The sequence below is a fragment of the Tachypleus tridentatus genome, chromosome 10 (assembly GCF_004210375.1).
Source record: "Tachypleus tridentatus isolate NWPU-2018 chromosome 10, ASM421037v1, whole genome shotgun sequence".
NCBI lineage: Eukaryota > Metazoa > Arthropoda > Merostomata > Xiphosura > Limulidae > Tachypleus > Tachypleus tridentatus.
The window spans coordinates 157,857,043-157,878,124 of NC_134834.1; the positions used below are offsets into that span (position 1 = coordinate 157,857,043).

Below are 21,082 nucleotides of genomic sequence, written 5' to 3' on the forward strand. Positions count from 1 at the left end.
TTTTGTCTGTTTAATATTTTGAAATTGTATATGAAACCTCGTAAGTACTAGATGTACTTCTTCAGAGCCCCCATATTGCTCCTCTTCATACCTAAACCACATTTTCTAACTCTAAATTTGTATCTTGAATTCTTTTGCAGCCGACGATCCTCTCTTATGTTCTAACGAATCTCAATATAAAACAAATAGATATTTCGGTTTTAAAGACAGAAACCAAACTATACATTTTATTCAAACAAAGACACGGCATGGCCAAGTGGGTTAAGGTGTTCGACTAGTAATCTGAGGGTCGCGGGTTCGAATCCCCGTCGCACCAAACATGCCCGCCCCTTTAGCCGTAGGGACGTTATAAAGTCACGGGCAATTTCACTATTTGTTCGTAAAAGAGTAGCCCAAGAGTAGGCATTGGGCGGTGATGACTAACTGCCTTTCCTCTTGTCTTACACTGCTAAATTAGGGACAATTAGCGCAGATAACCATAGAGTAGCTTTGTGCGAAATTAAAAACAAACAAACAAAAGATGATTAATGCAATAACCAAGTGATGTAAAAAAATTTCACCAAGAAATATTCTAAAAAATATTGGAATGGTGTGATTATAAGAGATAAAAGGCAGCCTGAGAAAAGATGTTAAGACATCTTCCTTTTACTTAGTACATATTAAAATAAAATAAGTCGTGCAGTTTCATCGTTGTATTTCCAAATATAGAGAAAGCACAATAAAAATGTCCAATTTATATGCTTGACGCTTATATTTCAACCATCTAATAATCTTATCAACTGTAGAAGCTGTTGTTTAGCGCAATCACACAGAATGAACTATTTGTGCTCTGACCACTACGTGGAAATTAACCCTGTATTTTACGGTTGTAAGTTCGTAATAGTACTACTGAACCAGTGTAAATAGGTTATGGCGGCTTTTCTATTCCTGCTATTTTGTAGTTTTTATTAAATAATTTGTTTATACAACAGCTGGAAAAAGTAATTGATGGTAATTATGTCTTAAAATTAGCTTGTCTTATGAATTTGGTATTTTTTCACTTGGAATATGAAATTGGCATAAAGACTTTTGAAAATGATTAGAAAAATCTTACTCTTTTACAATACATAAATTATCTTAAACTGTGATAACAAGTGCCTATCTGTTTTAAAAACAATAAATTAACTTAAACTGTGATTACAAGTGTCTTTCTGTTTTACAAACAATAAATTATCTTAAACTGTAATAACAAGTGCCTATCTGTTTTAAAAACAATAAATTAACTTAAACTGTGATTACAAGTGTCTTTCTGTTTTACAAACAATAAATTATCTTAAACTGTGATAACAAGTGCCTTTCTGTTTTACAAACAATAAATTATCTTAAACTGTGATAACAAGTGCCTTTCTGTTTTACAAACAATAAATTATCTTAAACTGTGATAACAAGAGCCTTTCTGTTTTACAAACAATGAATTACCTTAAACTGTGATAACAAGTGCCTATCTGTTTTAAAAACAATAAATTATCTTAAACTGTGATAACAAGTGCCTATCTGTTTTAAAAACAATAAATTATCTTAAACTGTGATAACAAGAGCCTTTCTGTTTTACAAACAATGAATTACCTTAAACTGTGATAACAAGTGCCTTTCTGTTTTACAAACAATAAATTATCTTAAACTGTGATAACAAGTGCCTTTCTGTTTTACAAACAATAAATTATCTTAAACTGTGATTATAAGTGTCTTTCTGTTTTACAAACGATAAATTATCTTAAACTGTGATAACAAGTGCCTTTCTGTTTTACAAACAATAAATTATCTTAAACTGTGATAACAAGTGCCTTTCTGTTTTACAAACAATAAATTATCTTAAACTGTGATAACAAGAGCCTTTCTGTTTTACAAACAATGAATTACCTTAAACTGTGATAACAAGTGCCTTTCTGTTTTACAAACAATAAATTATCTTGAATTCTGATAACAAGTGCCTTTCTGTTTTACAAACAATAAATTATCTTAAACTGTGATAACAAGAGCCTTTCTGTTTTACAAACAATGAATTACCTTAAAATGTGATTACAAGTGTCTTTCTGTTTTACAAACAATAAATTATCTTAAACTGTAATAACAAGTGCCTTTCTGTTTTACAAACAATAAATTATCTTAAACTGTGATAACAAGAGCCTTTCTGTTTTACAAACAATAAATTATCTTAAACTGTGATAACAAGAGCCTTTCTGTTTTACAAACAATGAATTACCTTAAACTGTGATAACAAGTGCCTTTCTGTTTTACAAACAATAAATTATCTTGAATTCTGATAACAAGTGCCTTTCTGTTTTACAAACAATAAATTATCTTAAACTGTGATAACAAGAGCCTTTCTGTTTTACAAACAATGAATTACCTTAAACTGTGATAACAAGTGCCTTTCTGTTTTACAAACAATAAATTATCTTGAATTCTGATAACAAGTGCCTTTCTGTTTTATAAACAATAAATTATCTTAAATTGTGATAACAAGTGCCTTTCTGTTATACAAACAATAAATTATCTTAAACTGTGATAACAAGTGCCTTTCTGTTTTACAAACAATAAATTATCTTAAACTGTGATAACAAGTGCCTTTCTGTTTTACAAACAATAAATTATCTTGAATTCTGATAACAAGTGCCTTTCTGTTTTACAAGCAATAAATTATCTTAAAATGGATAACAAGTGCCTTTCCGTTTTATACACAATAAATTATCTTAAAATGTGATTACAAGTGTCTTTCTGTTTAACTAAAAATAAATTCTCTTAAACTGTGATAACAAGTGCCTTTCTGTTTTACAAACAATAAACAATCTTAAACTGTGATAACAAGTGCCTTTCTGTTTTACAAACAATAAATTATCTTAAACTGTGATAACAAGTGCCTTTCTGTTTTACAAACAATAAATTATCTTAAACTGTGATAACAAGAGCCTTTCTGTTTTACAAACAATGAATTACCTTAAACTGTGATAACAAGTGCCTATCTGTTTTAAAAACAATAAATTATCTTAAACTGTGATAACAAGTGCCTATCTGTTTTAAAAACAATAAATTAACTTAAACTGTGATTATAAGTGTCTTTCTGTTTTACAAACGATAAATTATCTTAAACTGTGATAACAAGTGCCTTTCTGTTTTACAAACAATAAATTATCTTAAACTGTGATAACAAGTGCCTTTCTGTTTTACAAACAATGAATTACCTTAAACTGTGATAACAAGTGCCTTTCTGTTTTACAAAAAATAAATTATCTTGAATTCTGATAACAAGTGCCTTTCTGTTTTACAAACAATAAATTATCTTAAACTGTGATAACAAGAGCCTTTCTGTTTTACAAACAATGAATTACCTTAAAATGTGATTACAAGTGTCTTTCTGTTTTACAAACAATAAATTATCTTAAACTGTAATAACAAGTGCCTTTCTGTTTTACAAACAATAAATTATCTTAAACTGTGATAACAAGTGCCTTTCTGTTTTACAAACAATAAATTATCTTAAACTGTGATAACAAGAGCCTTTCTGTTTTACAAACAATGAATTACCTAAACTGTGATAGCAAGTGCCTTTCTGTTTTACAAACAATAAATTATCTTGAATTCTGATAACAAGTGCCTTTCTGTTTTACAAACAATAAATTATCTTAAACTGTGATAACAAGAGCCTTTCTGTTTTACAAACAATGAATTACCTTAAACTGTGATAACAAGTGCCTTTCTGTTTTACAAACAATAAATTATCTTGAATTCTGATAACAAGTGCCTTTCTGTTTTATAAACAATAAATTATCTTAAATTGTGATAACAAGTGCCTTTCTGTTATACAAACAATAAATTATCTTAAACTGTGATAACAAGTGCCTTTCTGTTTTACAAACAATAAATTATCTTAAACTGTGATAACAAGAGCCTTTCTGTTTTACAAACAATGAATTACCTTAAACTGTGATAACAAGTGCCTTTCTGTTTTACAAACAATAAATTATCTTGAATTCTGATAACAAGTGCCTTTCTGTTTTACAAACAATAAATTATCTTAAACTGTGATAACAAGAGCCTTTCTGTTTTACAAACAATGAATTACCTTAAACTGTGATAACAAGTGCCTTTCTGTTTTACAAACAATAAATTATCTTGAATTCTGATAACAAGTGCCTTTCTGTTTTATAAACAATAAATTATCTTAAATTGTGATAACAAGTGCCTTTCTGTTATACAAACAATAAATTATCTTAAACTGTGATAACAAGTGCCTTTCTGTTTTACAAACAATAAATTATCTTGAATTCTGATAACAAGTGCCTTTCTGTTTTACAAGCAATAAATTATCTTAAAATGGATAACAAGTGTCTTTCTGTTTAACTAAAAATAAATTATCTTAAACTGTGATAACAAGTGCCTTTCTGTTTTACAAACAATAAATTATCTTAAAATGTGATTACAAGTGCCTTTCCGTTTTATAAACAATAAATTATCTTAAAATGTGATTACAAGTGCCTTTCTGTTTAACTAAAAATAAATTCTCTTAAACTGTGATGACAAGTGTCTTTCTGTTTTACAAACAATAAATTATCTTAAACTGTGATAACAAGTGCCTTTCTGTTTTACAAACAATAAATTATCTTGAATTCTGATAACAAGTGCCTTTCTGTTTTACAAACAATAAATTATCTTAAAATGTGATTACAAGTGTCTTTCTGTTTAACTAAAAATAAATTATCTTAAACTGTGATAACAAGAGTCTTTCTGTTTTACAAACAATTTTAAAATGTGATTACAAGTGTTTTTCTGTTTAACTAAAAATAAATTCTCTTAAACTGTGATAACAAGTGCCTTTCTGTTTAACTAAAAATAAATTCTCTTAAACTGTGATAACAAGTGTCTTTCTCTTTTACAAACAATAAATTATCTTAAACTGTGATAACAAGTGCCTTTCTGTTTTACAAACAATAAATTATCTTGAATTTTGATAGCAAGTGCCTTTCTGTTTTACAAACAATAAATTATCTTGAATTCTGATAACAAGTGCCTTTCTGTTTTAAAAACAATAAATTATCTTAAAATGTGATTACAAGTACCTTTCTGTTTTACAAACAATAAATTATCTTAAACTGTGATTACAAGTGCCTTTCTGTTTTACAAACAGTTTTAAAATGTGATTACAAGTGCCTCTCTCTTTTACAAACAATAAATTATCTTAAAATGTGATTACAAGTGTCTTTCTGTTTAACTAAAAATAAATTTTCTTAAACTGTGATAACAAGTGCCTTTCTGTTTTACAAACAATAAATTATCTTAAAATGTAATTGCAAGTGCCTATCTGTTTTAAAAACAATAAATTAACTTAAACTGTGATTACAAGTGCCTTTCTGTTTTACAAACAATAAATTATCTTAAAATGTAATTACAAGTGCCTATCTGTTTTACAAACAATAAATTAACTTAAACTGTGATTACAAGTGCCTTTCTGTTTTACAAACAATTTTAAAATGTGATTGCAAGGCAGCTAGTCGTCACCACCAACTCCCAAATCTTGAGCTACTAATTTACCAACGAATAATAGAATTGACTGTAACATTATAACGCTCCCTCGGTTGAAAGGGCAAACATGTTTAGTGTGACGGAGATTCGAATCTACAACCCCTCTGATTAGGAGTCGAGTGCCTTAACCACTTGGCTATACCAGGCCCCGTTCAGAAGTGGTTGTAAAATGTTGTTTTAGAAGAGATAGATTACCTTACATTGTGAGTATGAGTACTTCATCTAACATATACACAATACTATCTTGTAATGTGAGTATTAGTACTTTATCTAACATATACACAATACTATCTTGTAATGTGAGTATGAGTACTTTATCTAACATATACACAATACTATCTTGTAATGTGAGTATGAGTACCTTTACCTACTATACACACAATATTAAGTTATCTTAACTATGTGAGTATGAGAATATCAGCTTTGGTATATCACTGTCAGATTAGCTATAACAGTGGAATGTGTCTATCTCTGATACTTGAAGCCACTCCATGTTTCGTCAATTCTCTAGACACCACATCCTCAATATTTCGAGAGCTGAACTTGCGCCCCAGTGGCACAGTGGTATGTCTGCGGACTTAAACACTAAAAACCGGGTTTCGATACTCGTGGTGGGCAGAGCACAGATAGCCCATTGTGTAGCTTTGTGCTTAATTCTAAACAAACAAACAAAGAGCTAACTTAAAATTCCAATAGATCCTCTGAATGAACAGAAGTACATATCTAAACGAACTTTACACATTTTGTGTTATTTGATTTTATTATATCCTATCATTTTTCCAAAATGACACTAAACGCCTCCTGAATGGGTCACCTGTTTTAAACATTCACTCCATTATAAAGTTGTGTGTTGTTTGTCAGTCAGTCAGTAACATGCTAAAATTACGTCACATGCGGCATGGTTACTGTTGCAATTGGTACTGTCATGACGTTAGTGAAACGGGCACATGCCATGAATCACGAGAAGAGTTATATACTCTGTAGGCTACAACACAGCATGATATATGAACTTCAAGACCAAGAAATCAAAATATTTATTATTCTTAATTTTGGTTATACTTACTCTTGAAACATAACAATTTCGGTGACCCTGCGGAAGTACAGCTGGTTTAGCACTAAAATTAAGAACTGAATTTACTTAAAATATCTTATTACAAGTGTCTTACTCTCCTAATATAACTTCTATCCCTAGATTAATTTAGAACGTGTATCAGGAATTAGTGTTGAATGGTAGCCTCAAAGATTTGTTCATTGCAACAGGAGCTACAAAATCTTATGAGACATATTTGCCACACACGCAATATTAAGTTTTCTTATCATGTGGGTACCTTTATATACTTTATACACAACGAGCGACAAAATCTGAAGAAACGTAAATACCAACTTTTGTTGAAGGGTAGGTACTTGAAATGTTCGTTCATTGCAAGAGGAGCGACAAAATCTAATAGCTAAATAAACATAAATACCAACTGTTATTGAAATGTAGGTAGCTTGAAATAAAGAAACACAAATACCAACTGTTACTGAAATGTAGGTAGCTTGAAATGTTCGTTCACTGCAAGAGGAGCGCAAAATCTAATAGCTAAATAAATGTTAATACCAACTGGTGTTGAAATGTAGGTAACTTGAAATGTTCGTTCATTGCAAACGGAGCGACAAAATCTAATAGCTAAATAACCATAAATACCAACTGGTGTTAACAAGGTTTAAAAAGAGTATTAGTAGTTATTAGAGGATAAAATGGCTTAGATTTAAATAAACGTTAATTCCGTCCACGTGGAAGATTCATATTAATGCGAGAAGTTTTAACAAAGAAGTCTAATAACGGAAGAGACTGGAAAATATATTTGTTTTTATTGAATATACAATTAGAGTAAATTTGCGTTGTTTTTATTTTCATTATATTCGTCACTAAATTGTCGATTATGTTTCAAGTAAGTAGAAATCAGATCATACAATCCTAAAACATAACATTAAATTAGCGCATTACCCATAGAACATCTGTATATCACTCACAAATATAGTTTAACTAACAGATTAATATACAGACCTAACATCCTCCCACGATTGAATTTAGTGGAATATATGCGAGAAATAATCGGAAATGAGACGCAATACATATATATGCCTTAAATTTCAAATTATATGTAAACCTTTAATGTTTGTTTGTTTTTTATATTTCGGGCAAAGCCACACGAGGGCTATCTGCGCTAGTCGTACCAAATTTAGCAGTGTAATACTAGAGGGAAAACAACTAATCATCACCACCCCTCGCCAACTCTTGATATACTCTTTTACCAACGAAAAGTGAGACCGATCGTCACTTATAACGCCCCCAAGCGTTTCTGGTGTGGTGTAAGTTCAAACTCGCGACCCTCAGATGACGAGTCGAGAGCCCTAAACATCTGGCCTTTAAGATTTGAGTAAGAAAATATTAGCATCAGATTTCACTAATATCTATTTCTGATCAAAGCAACGTAACTCAGAAACAAAACTGCATATCTAGTAATAAGCATACTTAATTAAATATACTATTCAAACTATATTACTCATAATCTTTGACTACCTTTGAATAACACAATCAACTCTTATTTCTTAACACCTTAAAGAGTGTCAGTTTCGTTTTCGTTTACTTGATTTTTTTATGGGCTGAACATGCGCATGTTTTCTAAGGACGTTATCTAACATCTGGAGAGATAAACACAACAAGCAAGGATGAAATTAAAAGAAAAACAACTCAATTTTAACCTATGTTCTTTTGCATCAATCTGCGAAAAAAATATTTATTTACATTAAGTTCAGAAAACATCTCTTCTTTCATCTAGACCAGGTAAAAACTTTTCTATTTACACCTAGTTTAGAAAATCATCTCTGCTTACATTCAAAGTGGGCCCGGCATGGCCAGGTAGTTAAGACACTCGACTCGTAATCTGAGGGTCGCAGGTTCGAATCCCCGTTGCATCAAACATGTTCGCCCTTTCAGCCATGGGGTGCTATAATGTTAACCGTCAATCCTACTGTTCGTTGATAAAAAGAGTAGCCTAAGAGTTGGCGGTGGGTGGTGATGACCAGCTGTCTTCTCTCTAGTCTTACACTACTAAATTAGGGACGACTATCGCAAATAGCTCTCGTGTAGCTTTGCGCGAAATTCAAAACAATACATTCGAACTATATAAAAAAAAATCCTTGTGCTTACACATAGTTCAGAAAAATATCTCTCACGTTACATCCAGATCACATAAAAAAACTTGTATTTACATGTAGTTCAGAAAAACATCCGTATTTGAACATCGTGTTTTGTTACTTTTCTAGGCGACTGTTTTAGAGATTCTATTCAAGAGACTAAACTTATAAATATTTTAAAGTTTCCTTCTTCAGGATACCAAAATGAATGAGCTGTCTGACGTCTTTCAGAGCTTGTTTCCAAGACAACCACAATCTAGGACTTTTGTACTATTCTCTTCGAACGGTGTATTGTTTTGTTTTGTATTCAGTTCTTAAGTTCCCATATTTCTCCTGTGATACTCTTGTTTTGATTTTCAATTGTACATATTTCTCCTGTGATACTCTTGTTTTGATTTTTAATTGTACATATTGGTAGGTATAAACAAGACTGCTTTCAAAACACCGAGCTGAGGAAGTCTGACTCTTGATGTACAAAACAACACAGTGTTGTAAGATCAACTTCACAGGTATGGGAATTGTAAATTGTGGTGTTGACTCGACTTTCTACAATACAAGTCACAAAATATATTTCAGTAAGTAAGAAATGAACTTGTTAGAAAGAAGGAAACAAGGTAAAAGGTGTAGAATAACAAATAGCGAGAAGATGCCATTGTCATGGTAAATAGAAATAACTTTTCACACCAATAATTCTGAATCGATAACCCATGAACACGTGCGAAACGTAATGTTAATAACTGTTAATTCCCAGATGTACTTAATGGGTAATAGATCAAGCTTTCTTCAATATCCAGAATTTTGAATATATTACACAATTTTTTGTATGTGAATACTGAAAATCAATCAAAAATAATTCTAAAAAAATACAAAAAAGTCTTAAATAAATAAAAAAACATTTTATGTGAATACTAAAATTTTTTATAAAGAATCCAAAATTGTCTTTAATAAATACTGAAAAATCTTAAATAAATTTAAAAAATAGTTTCCTGTGAATAGTGAAAATTTCTGAAAAACAATCCGACACAGTTTGTAGTAAATACTGAAACATCTTCAATAAATTTCAAAAAATACTTTTTTCTGAATAGTGAACAAATCTGAAAAACAGTCCAAAATAACTCTCGGTTAATATCGAAAACTGTCGAAAAATATTCAACAAAATAAGAGAAGTTTTTTAAATTTATATTTAAGTTATTTTCCAACTAATTTAGTTCATTCTGCTCATTATAATGTGAAGAGTATTTATTTTTAAAAACTGTAAAGTTTAAATAATTACAAATGTCTAATATTTCCTGTCCTTATGCCATTTATTTTTGTTTTTTTGAAGCTCCCTTGAGCCAGTTAAATGTATTGGTAATTTCAAAATAAATGCTTGTTAAGGCCAAACTGACTGTGAAACTTTTAACAAGCACCAACTATGAAAGCACTCGTACTTTAAAAAGATATACCTAATATCTTTAAGTAAAAGATGTCAAAAACGCCAAATTTTTGCGTAAAATAATCGTTTGTTGTAACATTTCGCGCAAAACTACCCGAGGGCTAGTTGCACTAATCGTTTATAATTTTGAAGCGACAGATACGGAGGAAGGTTTTATCTGTTTTCTATTAAGTTCAGGTCTACATACTGAAATATTTATGCTGTGCCCACTGCGAATTTCAACGAAAATCATTTTTAGCGTTATACGATTATAGTACCCTATCGCTAATTGTAATGCCACTCTTTACCAACAAATAGTGCCCTTGGACTTAAGTTCATAACACCTTAAGACTTAAAGTATTAGTATGTTCAGTGACGCGATACGATCCTACAACCCACAAACCGTAAGTCGACGTCTTTTCTATTAGGTCGTGCGAGGTCAAACAAAGATAATCTAAGTTTCTAAATCCAACCAATAATAGAAATTCCAGGGACTTTTGTAAAACACCTGTGAAATTTGAAATATTTAAAGAATTGAAAAGCTAGTTACCAAAAGTATTCATAAAACATAACAAATTATCATTAGCTCTACCTTTAAATGTTATTTTATTTGATCAAACTGCAGACTGGCCAATTTAAAAAATGTATAATGCCAATAAATCGTACCTATGTTAATATAATTTATTTGGTTTTTCTTTGTATGTTTGATAGTGTTATATTGCTGGGCCGTCAAAGGGCTTGTACTTTTCTTTTTTTTTAATGCTACGGGTGCAGTACTTGATAGTTTCAACTTGAGCAAGTCTACACTGGCTAAATTCTTATGAAGTTAGTATTTGAGATTCAAGGTCTCTGCAGACAGGACGTAGACAGTCCATTGCGCGGCTTTGTTCTGAAACAAGCAATAATTATTTGAGCTGTACAACATATTGTCCGATTCACGGGCGAAAGGTCAAGTCAAAGAGACCCGAGGTTAAAGTATTACAGTCTCTAAACTTCCAACATCACTCGCTACCTACACGGCAATTCTTAATAGAATATTGGAATTACTGACTATTACTTTAACAACGCGCTTATAAACCTTAGAGCCTTGGGATTATTCACAAAGTTTACACAGCAAAGTTCAGACTTTGGCCACTGAAGCATCACAAAATGAGTACAAAAGTAAAAGCCTTTGGGATCAGCGAAATACTGGAGAATAATAAATAAAAGCTATACATGCCCACAGTACTCACGTTATCTCAAGAAAATTATGCAAAACCTTTGAATGATGAACAAAATTTTATTTCGTGAAATTGTGACACGAAAGAAAATCTCATTGGTTGTTTCATATCAACGTACAGAAGCTGTACAAGGTATTAGGGGACTGGTTCTCAAATTACACAGCTCAAGAAATAAATAAAGAAAAAAGTTAAAGTAAACCTTATATCTTGTAAACCATTCTGCTAGATGATAAACGAATGTTCCGATTATTTTTCCCTCCATGCGCGGAATAATGATAGAGAGCTGCTAATTACAAATGAACACAAACAATTTCTACACGCAATCCACGAATAATGAAAGCTTGAATATTATTTGCCTGGAAATTAAAACGCATACGTTCTCCAAATCTTCTTGCAATTTGCATATAGATGAAACGTCGATAGCATGCGTAATAAAATGGATTTAATAGTAACAAAGTTTTATATTTCTAGCAAACCAGCTGTTTTGCATACAGAAGTTTACCTAGAAAAATGTTATTCTAAATAACTTACAATCAATAGTTTTGCAGTTTACAAGTTTGTATAGCTAAATTATTCTCTTCTTTTCTTTTAAGTAAAAGAAATAATCAAAAAACTCATTATTCCAATACATTTTTCCTTCTTCGTGGTTGTAAGAAATTCGAAGTTTCTGAATATAAGCAACATTTTTAATTATTTTAATTAAGCGAATACGAAATATTTTAATAAGATACACAGTGAATGTTCTTCAGGCTCTTTGTTTCTTATTAGTTTTTATTTATTCATTTTTAAAAACAAGTTATAAACAATCACTTCGTGCAGGCCTAATTTATGTTATGTATTAATAATGAAGAATATACATACAGAAAAAAAAATCCTTCTGAAAATTAAAAAAAAAAGACAACGCACAGTATAATGCGACAAATCCGGATGAATCTGTGATTGTTTATTTGCTTGTTTTTGAATTTTGCACAAAGCTACACGAGGGCTATCTGTGCTACCCGCCCCTAATTTGGCAGTGTAAGACTAGAGGAGTTGGCCCGGCATGGCCAGGTGAGTTAATCCGAGGGTCGCGGGTTCGCATCCCCGTCGCGCCAAACATGCTCGCCCTTTCAGCCGTGGAGGCGTTATAATGTGACGGTCAATCCCACTATTCGTTGATAAAAGAGTAGCCCAAGAGTTGGCGGTGGGCTGTGATGACTAGCTTCCTTTCCTCTAGTCTTACAATTAGGGACGGCTAGCATAGATAGCCCTCGAGTAGCTTTGAGCGAAATTAAAAAAACAAACAAACAAAACAGACTAGAGGAAAGGCAGCTAGTCATCAACTACCCACCGCCAACTCTTGAGGTACTCGTTTACCAGTGAAATAGTGGGATTGATCATACATTATAACGCTCTCATGGCTGAAAGGGCGAGCATGTTTGGTTTGACTGGGATTCGAATCCGCGACCCTTACGTATCTAGTCGAGTGTCTTAATCACCTGGTTAGGTCGGGATAAATCTGTGATTTACAAGGAAAAGAAATTAGAATATTTCAAGATTAAGAAGAAGTTACTCTCAAAATCCTAAATAAAATATGTTTAGAAAATAAGAAAACAAAGTATATGTATATTTTTTTTGAAACTGCAAAATGTTATGTCTCAAAATCAAAACATTAAAGACGGGAAGGAAGTCAGTTATTGGTGTATTTTATTCAACACAAGTTTTTATTTAAATCAATAAAAAAGCCGTAAAATTTTGAACGTAATGATGCAAACAATTTTTTATTAAGATTTTCCCTCGGCCTATAAAGAGGCCCGAGTTAGTTAACATTTGTTTATAAAATGTATTATGGGATAGAGGTTTCGAGGAGAAAAAAGGAAAAGGTTTTTTTTTGTAATATCTATTTTTTTCTATCTTAGAGTAAAATTTGAATTACTTATTCTTCCAATTACTTTAGAATATTGGTAGCGTGTGTATTTTCTTATAGCAGAGCCACATGAGGCTATTTGCTGATTCCACCTAGAGGAATCGAACCCCTGATTTTAATCTTATAAATCCGTAGACGTAACGCTGTACCAGTGGGGGACAATATTGGTAGTTACCGAAGCACAATCATTTCAACTAGTTGAAGTAAAGCAGTAACATTAAGATGACTTTTTGTAAGTCTGTCCTGTCTCCTTTCAACGGTTTAACAGACACGTGTATTATCCTTCTTTCTACAGCCTTCATTTTTTTAGTATATTAAAAGATGGGATTCGATTCCCCACGTTTGACGCAATAGATAGTTTATTGTGATTTTTGTTTAAAATAAAGGCACGCACATGTCCCTTATTTATTCTAGTAAATCTACAATTTACAGACGGCTGACTGAAGCGATTCCTTTAGTTTTCTTTAGAGTAAAGGATACTATTTTAATGTTCCTTCTGTTCCATCGGTGAACATTTTACATCTATTTAACATATAAAATGCACGATTTAAATGTTTTAGTAGCAATAAAAAGTTTGATTCACACCACAAAAGAATAATTACGTGTGATTTGTTAAGAATACGTACAAACTTAGGCCTTTTGTATAGAAAGTTACAAGTCTTGGATAATGATCAGAACTTTATAAACACTGCTTCGTGAAAGTTTGATACAAATGAATGATATCAGTATGTTATAATTAATTGAAATGGTCTTAATGCATTTTACAATATTTGGAACAAAAAGAGTGATTGCGTGTGTGTTTTTCTTATAGCAAAGCCACATTGAAATATCTGCTGAGTCTACCAAGGGGAATCGAACCCCTGATTTTAACGTTGTAAGTCCGTAGACTTACCCCTGTACGAGCGTGGGACGTGTAATTGCAATATGCTATTATTGTCGCTGACGCATAACGTCATCAGTGAGGGTTTTTTGTACCATTTTAACGGGTAGTTAGGATGTCGGACATTGAGTTTGATGTCACAGGGTTACCGTTACATTGTTATATCGTTTTTTTGTACGTTTGCGCAAATTTCCGAAAAAAACAAGGACAGCTCAGTTGGGTCACGTCTACGATAATTCGAACCTAAAAGTCGCTGTAGGTGGTGTTTTCCTTACTCTATATTTTTGTTGTTATATTAACAAATTTACCACTTTTATGACATTTATTGACTGTCAAAGTAATATTATATAAAGATATGGCGAAGAAGACAGTCCATAGAGATAAAATTACGACGGATATTGATGAACAGCTAAACTGCAAAGGACTTGATTACCAGAGTATACGTTCAAAACCCGGATCTCAAAAACTGCCAATCAGTCATTACCAATCATAACTGAGTAATAATTTCATAACAAGGTAGTATTTTTATGACTAAGAAAGTGATGAAACAATTGAGACAAAAAGAAATTATAAGATTAACTTTCTACATTACTCAGTTCATCAGTTATTTCCTAGATTATCTGAACTTGTTTATGGTTCATATTATCCATTCAAGTATTAACACGAAAGATGTCGTGGAACTTTCAGGTTTAATACCAAGTTCTTAAACCAACAGCTCAAACATTCAGTCTTGTGTTGTTAACAGCTGCTGTTACACTACACGTTATTAGTAGTAGACTTACCAGCCTTCATATAGAAACTCACACCGCTATAGATTCATAGGACGAATCACGGGTTCGGTGTTAAAAAAAACACACTAAAGTTTTTGAGGTGGCATTGGTTGAAATGGATCCCCAGAGCTACGAAAGCAGCTAGCTGCTCGTGATCAGGCAGAATTCCAATAAGCTCGATGCTTTTTCGGTTCTTACGACTATTAAGCTTCCGTGTGCAAAAGTAATGGGAATTTTATGTCGCACGTGAGACTTGTGACAGCATAAGCGCGTGCGGTTAAGATATCGATGTCATTTATGTTTCATAGGTTGGTCGAAGTAGGCATTTTCAAACTAAAACGGGCGATAGAACAGGCAGTTTCTGTAAAGTTCCTTTGAAATAACTTATCTGAGATGCTTGCTGTTGCATCAGTAGTGAAAGATAAATCTCCGAAAATTATTTTAGTCACTCTCTGTATCAGCAAATTAGTCGTTCAACATTTTTAACTTTGTACACTTTAGAGAATAAAACTTGTTTGCGCGTTCGATAGCTACTGATATTTTTTTAGCTTAAAAGATGTTTTTCAAATAAAGTTCAAAATATTTTGCGATGTGACTTAGAGCCAAAAAGAAACATTTATAGGGACTTTTGCACTTTCAATATCTCCTACAGTGGATAAAGAAGTTTTTAAAAATGATACATTTAGTTTTTTAATTAGATAATTTACGGCATAAAAATTTGAGCTGTAAAACACAATATACATCTAAGCCTGCTTTTCTCTTCTTAAACTTTAAACTTAAGAGATAATGATATTAATGGATGGGTGATATTGAATAGACACCCTCTTTTTTCCTAACAATTCTAATTAGGGGTCTTTCTGTCTCAATCCTATATCTCTGTGATCTGGTAGTTTGAGCAACGTATCCTATAACGTATGGTTAAAATTGAAAATACCAAGAACAAGTCTCCAGTAGCTCAGTGTTTAGCCTACACGTTTACAATGCTAAAAACAGGTTTCGATATTAGTGGTGAATACAGCACAGTTAGCTCAACGTGTAACTTTTGCTTTAACAACAAACAAAAAAATCTCTACATCATCCCAACAACACAGTTTCAAGGTGGTAAAAAGGTTGAATTCACATGTCGCTAAAGTGTGTGTATATATATATATATATATATAGAGAGAGAGAGAGAGAGAGAGAATATTTCAGCGTTGTAGACAAACTGGGTTGATTTGACCCGGTGAATTTAGACGTTACAATTTTGTAAAATCTGTTTTGCTAAATAAATACTATATTTTGATAGTTACCATATTTCGAATACTCGTCTGATGCTATACTGAATAAGGTATTGTATAACGTCAAGTACATTGAGAAACATCGTAACACTTACATATGACTTCTATTTACTTCACATTTAATTAATGGTCACTATTTTCGCGTACTACTGCCTACCAACTAATAAGCCTAAAAAAAAGTGTAAGCTGGTTGTCCTCACTGGGGAATGGGCCCCCAAAACCCTGATGGGAAATTTGCCCCCGAATCCTCTTAACGACCTTGCTCTACTATTGATTCTCGTAACTGTGTATTTAATACTAGTGTTTAAAACACACTTAGAAAGTGAACAACAACGTGATTCCTGAATGACATTAGAGGAAATGAAGTCACACATAAACACACATATATATATTCTACAGAAATATAACAGTTGTGAAATTCATAAGTCGAAATTACGCAGCTTCGACATCGTGTTGTTTTAAACCCCTTTCGACTTGCACGAGGCGTATAATGTATCGTGATGAATTCAGGGAACTAAAACTTTTTTCTTGAAACAACTTGCGTGACTATAGCTGAAATAACGTTACTTCTTCACTCAGTCTATTGGGAAAATTACTTTCTGTCTTGGTGTGGAAATATTTTATACTGTACATGAAACACTACGGCAACACATTCGCTGGTAATTTCACAGCTTAACTGCTTCAATAGTTTGGCTGTATTCCGAATACGTTCATCTTCTTTTGTTGTCTTGTAACTATCTCTCAAAAACGCAACTTGCGGTTCCTATAGCAACCGCACGTCAGGTAGAATACACCACGGTGCACGTTCGACGTCTATTGGACAGGATACGTCCGAAAGTAATGTGCCCGTGTGGAATACTGCGAGCATTGTTCCACTTCAGTGAACGTAAGTCTTCTGGCTTATAGTGGGAAAACCTGACGATTGTCTTACCACCCGCGATCTTCGGTTCCGGAATATTTAGTCCAGGAAGGTTTTAAATAACATATCATGTAGTGAGTGATGAGGCGAGAAGTTTATTCATTAGCTGCTGGGTTAGAGAATATAGTTTTACCCTTTAGAGACTGTTGTATTAATCTAGAAGGATTAGTCAGTGACATATCCTACTCGTATAATGATGAACACTGGTCCCTCAGTGTTGAGAAAAACGTTGAAATTAAAACTACTGCAAGTGAGTCACGGTGGAAAGGGTTTTTGTTAGGAACGATACATAATTAAAGTCGAACTGTGCGTAAGTCGTTAAATTAAAGTTGGAGCTTGTTAAAGTACAGTGGTATTAAATGTACTATTTCTAGTCAGCGGCTCCAATCCCAAGCTTAAGCAAATGAATCAACTTTTTACTATCGTCACATACAAATTTGTTAGAATGGCAGAAATTACATGTAACTAATTATGGGACGTGTGAAGCTAAATGCAAACAGTTCTTGATTCATTGATAGATTGTTTAGGCAGAGTGTTCATGATCAAACTTTGTAGAATGGACGGCAACTGCCTGTTGTGGAGACACAAGTGTGGAGGACGACGTTTCGAAAGTCTTCCGCCTTTCTACACTTGTGTCTCCAGAACAGGCAGTTGCCGTCCATTCTACAAAGTTTGATGAATTCTTGATTCTTTCAGAAAAAGGAACTATTTTGTCTTCGTATAGTTTGTGAACTTCACATGGACACACACTGAAGATTTCGTTTTTTTATCTTAGGGTGTGATTATATGTGAATCTTATCACAGCAATAGCAGCTAGAGGGAAATAAATAAACATATAGTATGAACTAAACATATTTCAAAATGGAAATTCTTTAATCTTTGCTCAATGAAAAAAATTGTCTTTAGAATACCTATGGCGCAGCTGATATAAAACTCATGGTAAATGTTTTGCAGTGGAAACATGAACACCTGTATACTTGGTGAAGAAAAAAAGTATATTTTTATTGCTTTGGAACATTTGTTTATTAAACACAGAAATGTAAAAAAACTATCAATACATGTGTGTTAAAAATAGCTTTCTACATGTCAGAGAATCTGTGGTTTTATGCACAGGTTCAGGGACATGTTGAAAACATAGTAAACTGAAAGCCAATTGCTTATGCCTAACTAGTTAACTTTTTGTCATGTTTTGTAAACGAAGTTTTTTTTTAACGCGTCTAATATTTTCTTCGCAAACAAGAATTCCTCAAACTATAAGATGTCCTTGACAGGCATGAAGAAACTCTTGTCAGTCTTATTGTATCAACGTGGATAAAACATCAAAACTGTATCATGAATTTTCACTTATTTATTTTCGTTTTAATTTCATAACTTACATGTTTTAGATGACATTTAAAGTGATATAATGACACTGCGTTTCAATGAAACATAATTTTATTTTAATAATTGTCAGGACATCATTTTTCTTAATAAGCTTCAGAATTTCATCGTATCCGCGAACGTTTGATATAAATTAAGCCTGCTTCGTCCTCCTTACTACAGTGTGGCTTGTTTCATGGCTAATTTACGTGTTATTGTCTCAGTCACTTTTCATCTTTTTAAAAAGATCTCTATTAAGCATCAAGTTTAATAATATGTATTTTTTTAGTATTTATCATTCCTTTTACTTTAATGTCAAGTGATGAAAACGTGCTTTATTAGGTTTGCTGATTAATGATACACCTTCTAACATTTTTAAAGTTAGAAATAAGTTTGAGATTAGAAACTATCTTAGCAGATAAGGCAACAAGTTATAGTTGCCCATGCTAGGCCAGGTGGTTAAGTCACTGGACTAGTAACCTGAGGGTTGCAGGTTCTAATATCCGTCATGCTCACCCTTTCAGCATTGGGGGCGTAAAAATGTGATAATCAGTCCCCTATTCGTTGGTAAAAGAGTAGCCCGAGATTTGGTGGTGGGTGGTAATGACTAGTTTTGCACTGCTAAATTAGGGATGGCTAGCGCAGATAGCCTTCGTGTAGCTTTGCTCGAAATTCAAAACAAACCAAACCAACTCATGCTAAAGCCAATTCCAAAAAAAATTAAATAATAACAGAAGTTTTGGTAATAAAAATAATAACAAACACCGTCTGCTTTTAGTTAGGTCACGTGATCAACCTACCTTTTTTTTTTTTTTCGGGGGTTGAAGCAAACAGCACACTAAACTTTATCTTAATTTAACACCTGTCTGTTTTGTTTTTTTGCCTAGACCTTTTTCTGACCCTGTACGTGTCTATTTCCTGCACCACTCAAGTGAGAAATATAATTTTACTGAAGGACAATAATAATAATAAAAAGTATTGAAAGACATCACTCGGTTTAGACAGCATGCTCTATCGTTTCTTTCACTCACCATTCAACAACAGAGGGAATAGCTGTTGAAAGAACCGTTTTATCAAACAGAAAGTCTGAAGTTTATGTTTTGGTTGTTCTTGGACATGCTTTACGAAGAATCGTATTAACGGCCCGGAGAAAATGAAATGGGAAATGGTGCGAAAGGAACTGTGAGAAAAAGGTTTGCGGATCTAGATATGTTCTACATTCACTTCTATCGCTTGTTGTGGCTGCTGTTTCCATTGATTAGCCTGAAAGTTAAAGTTTTACATCAAAACTTTGTGTCTAAAAAAAATAGCATTCCGGCAATATAATTACTGAAAATCAGATATTGCGTGTGAAGTTGAATTTTCATTATATTAAGTCAATCTATCACGTAAATTTGACATAATAAATTGAAAGCGTACTGTTTTGGTTAAAAAAAGAACCAAGTACAAACTTAAATTAATATCACTTCTAAGAACTCTGGGTTACTAGGATCTTGGGTAAGCTTAAACCTTGTTTTTGTTTAATTTCGCGCTAGCCGTCCCTAATTTAGCAGTGTAAGACTAGAGGGAAGGCAGCTAGTCATCATCACCTACCGCCAACTCTTGGGCTACTTTTTTACCAACGAATAGTGGTATTGACCGTGACATTATAACGCCCCTACGGCTGAAAGGGCGAGCATGTTTGGTGCGATCTGGATTCGAACCCGCACCTCTCGGATTACGAGTTGAACGCCTTAACACACTTGGCCATGCTGGGCTCTAGGCTTAACCCTTAAAAGAAATTACATGAGTGAATGAGTAATATTATCTAATGAGAAAATAATTTCAGGCTTCGTTCTTTGGCAAGCTTTGATAGTGCTATTATACATTATAGCTATTTGTAGTGAGAAACTAATGAATTTTTTGATTACATTACGTTTTCAGCTATGTTGTATATTTTATTTGGCTTAAGCTCTGTAACTTCTACGATCTCTATAAATTATAAATCTAACCTGGAACGTGTTTTAGCTAACTTTACTTGTAATAGAAAAACAATGTAATGTATTTTAACTTTTCGTGGATTACAGCCAGGATTCTTAGGCTGTTCAACTTGTTTTATTTAGAAGTGTTTTTCTCTATATGTAGTTTCTAGTACTAAAATGACGCACAATAAGTCAATATTATTATCATAGTTTCAATTCTTATGTAACAACAAAGAGAGCTCAAACTCGAGCATTTTCGAAGAGTTAAATATTCCTCTTAAGAATAGTCAACTACTCGAAAGTGCTCGAGTTTTGAATCTTTTTTTATTTGAATTCGTTATAATAGCTATCTCTTTTGGACTATTCCGTAAAATGATTATTAGTTTTAGTCCATAAAAAATAATAGCAATGAAAAGTCCAATTTGATTGACCATAACGGAAGCGTTTTGCTCCTTCCATTACAAGTGTAATCACTTTCACGGTTTTTATTTATGTAACCTGATGTTCGTCGAGTGATAGGCCTAACTTAGTAATACTATTTACTTGCCAGTTTTCTTTATCACCGTATCACAAACACAGGACCAAATTATACAAACTGAACTAAATAAGCACCGTAGTAACTTATGCAAATTAC

General features: G+C 32.6%; 1 long non-coding RNA gene across 1 annotated transcript in view; it reads right to left on the reverse strand.

Annotated features, from left to right (window-relative positions):
• The window catches only part of LOC143228251 (uncharacterized), a 76,289-nt gene extending 61,167 nt beyond the window's left edge, over positions 1 to 15,122 (reverse strand). The window contains exon 1 of the long non-coding RNA XR_013015285.1: positions 14,945 to 15,122. This is a non-coding gene — a long non-coding RNA (uncharacterized LOC143228251). The remainder of the gene's footprint in view (positions 1 to 14,944) is intronic.
• Positions 15,123 to 21,082: the final 5,960 nt, after the last annotated feature.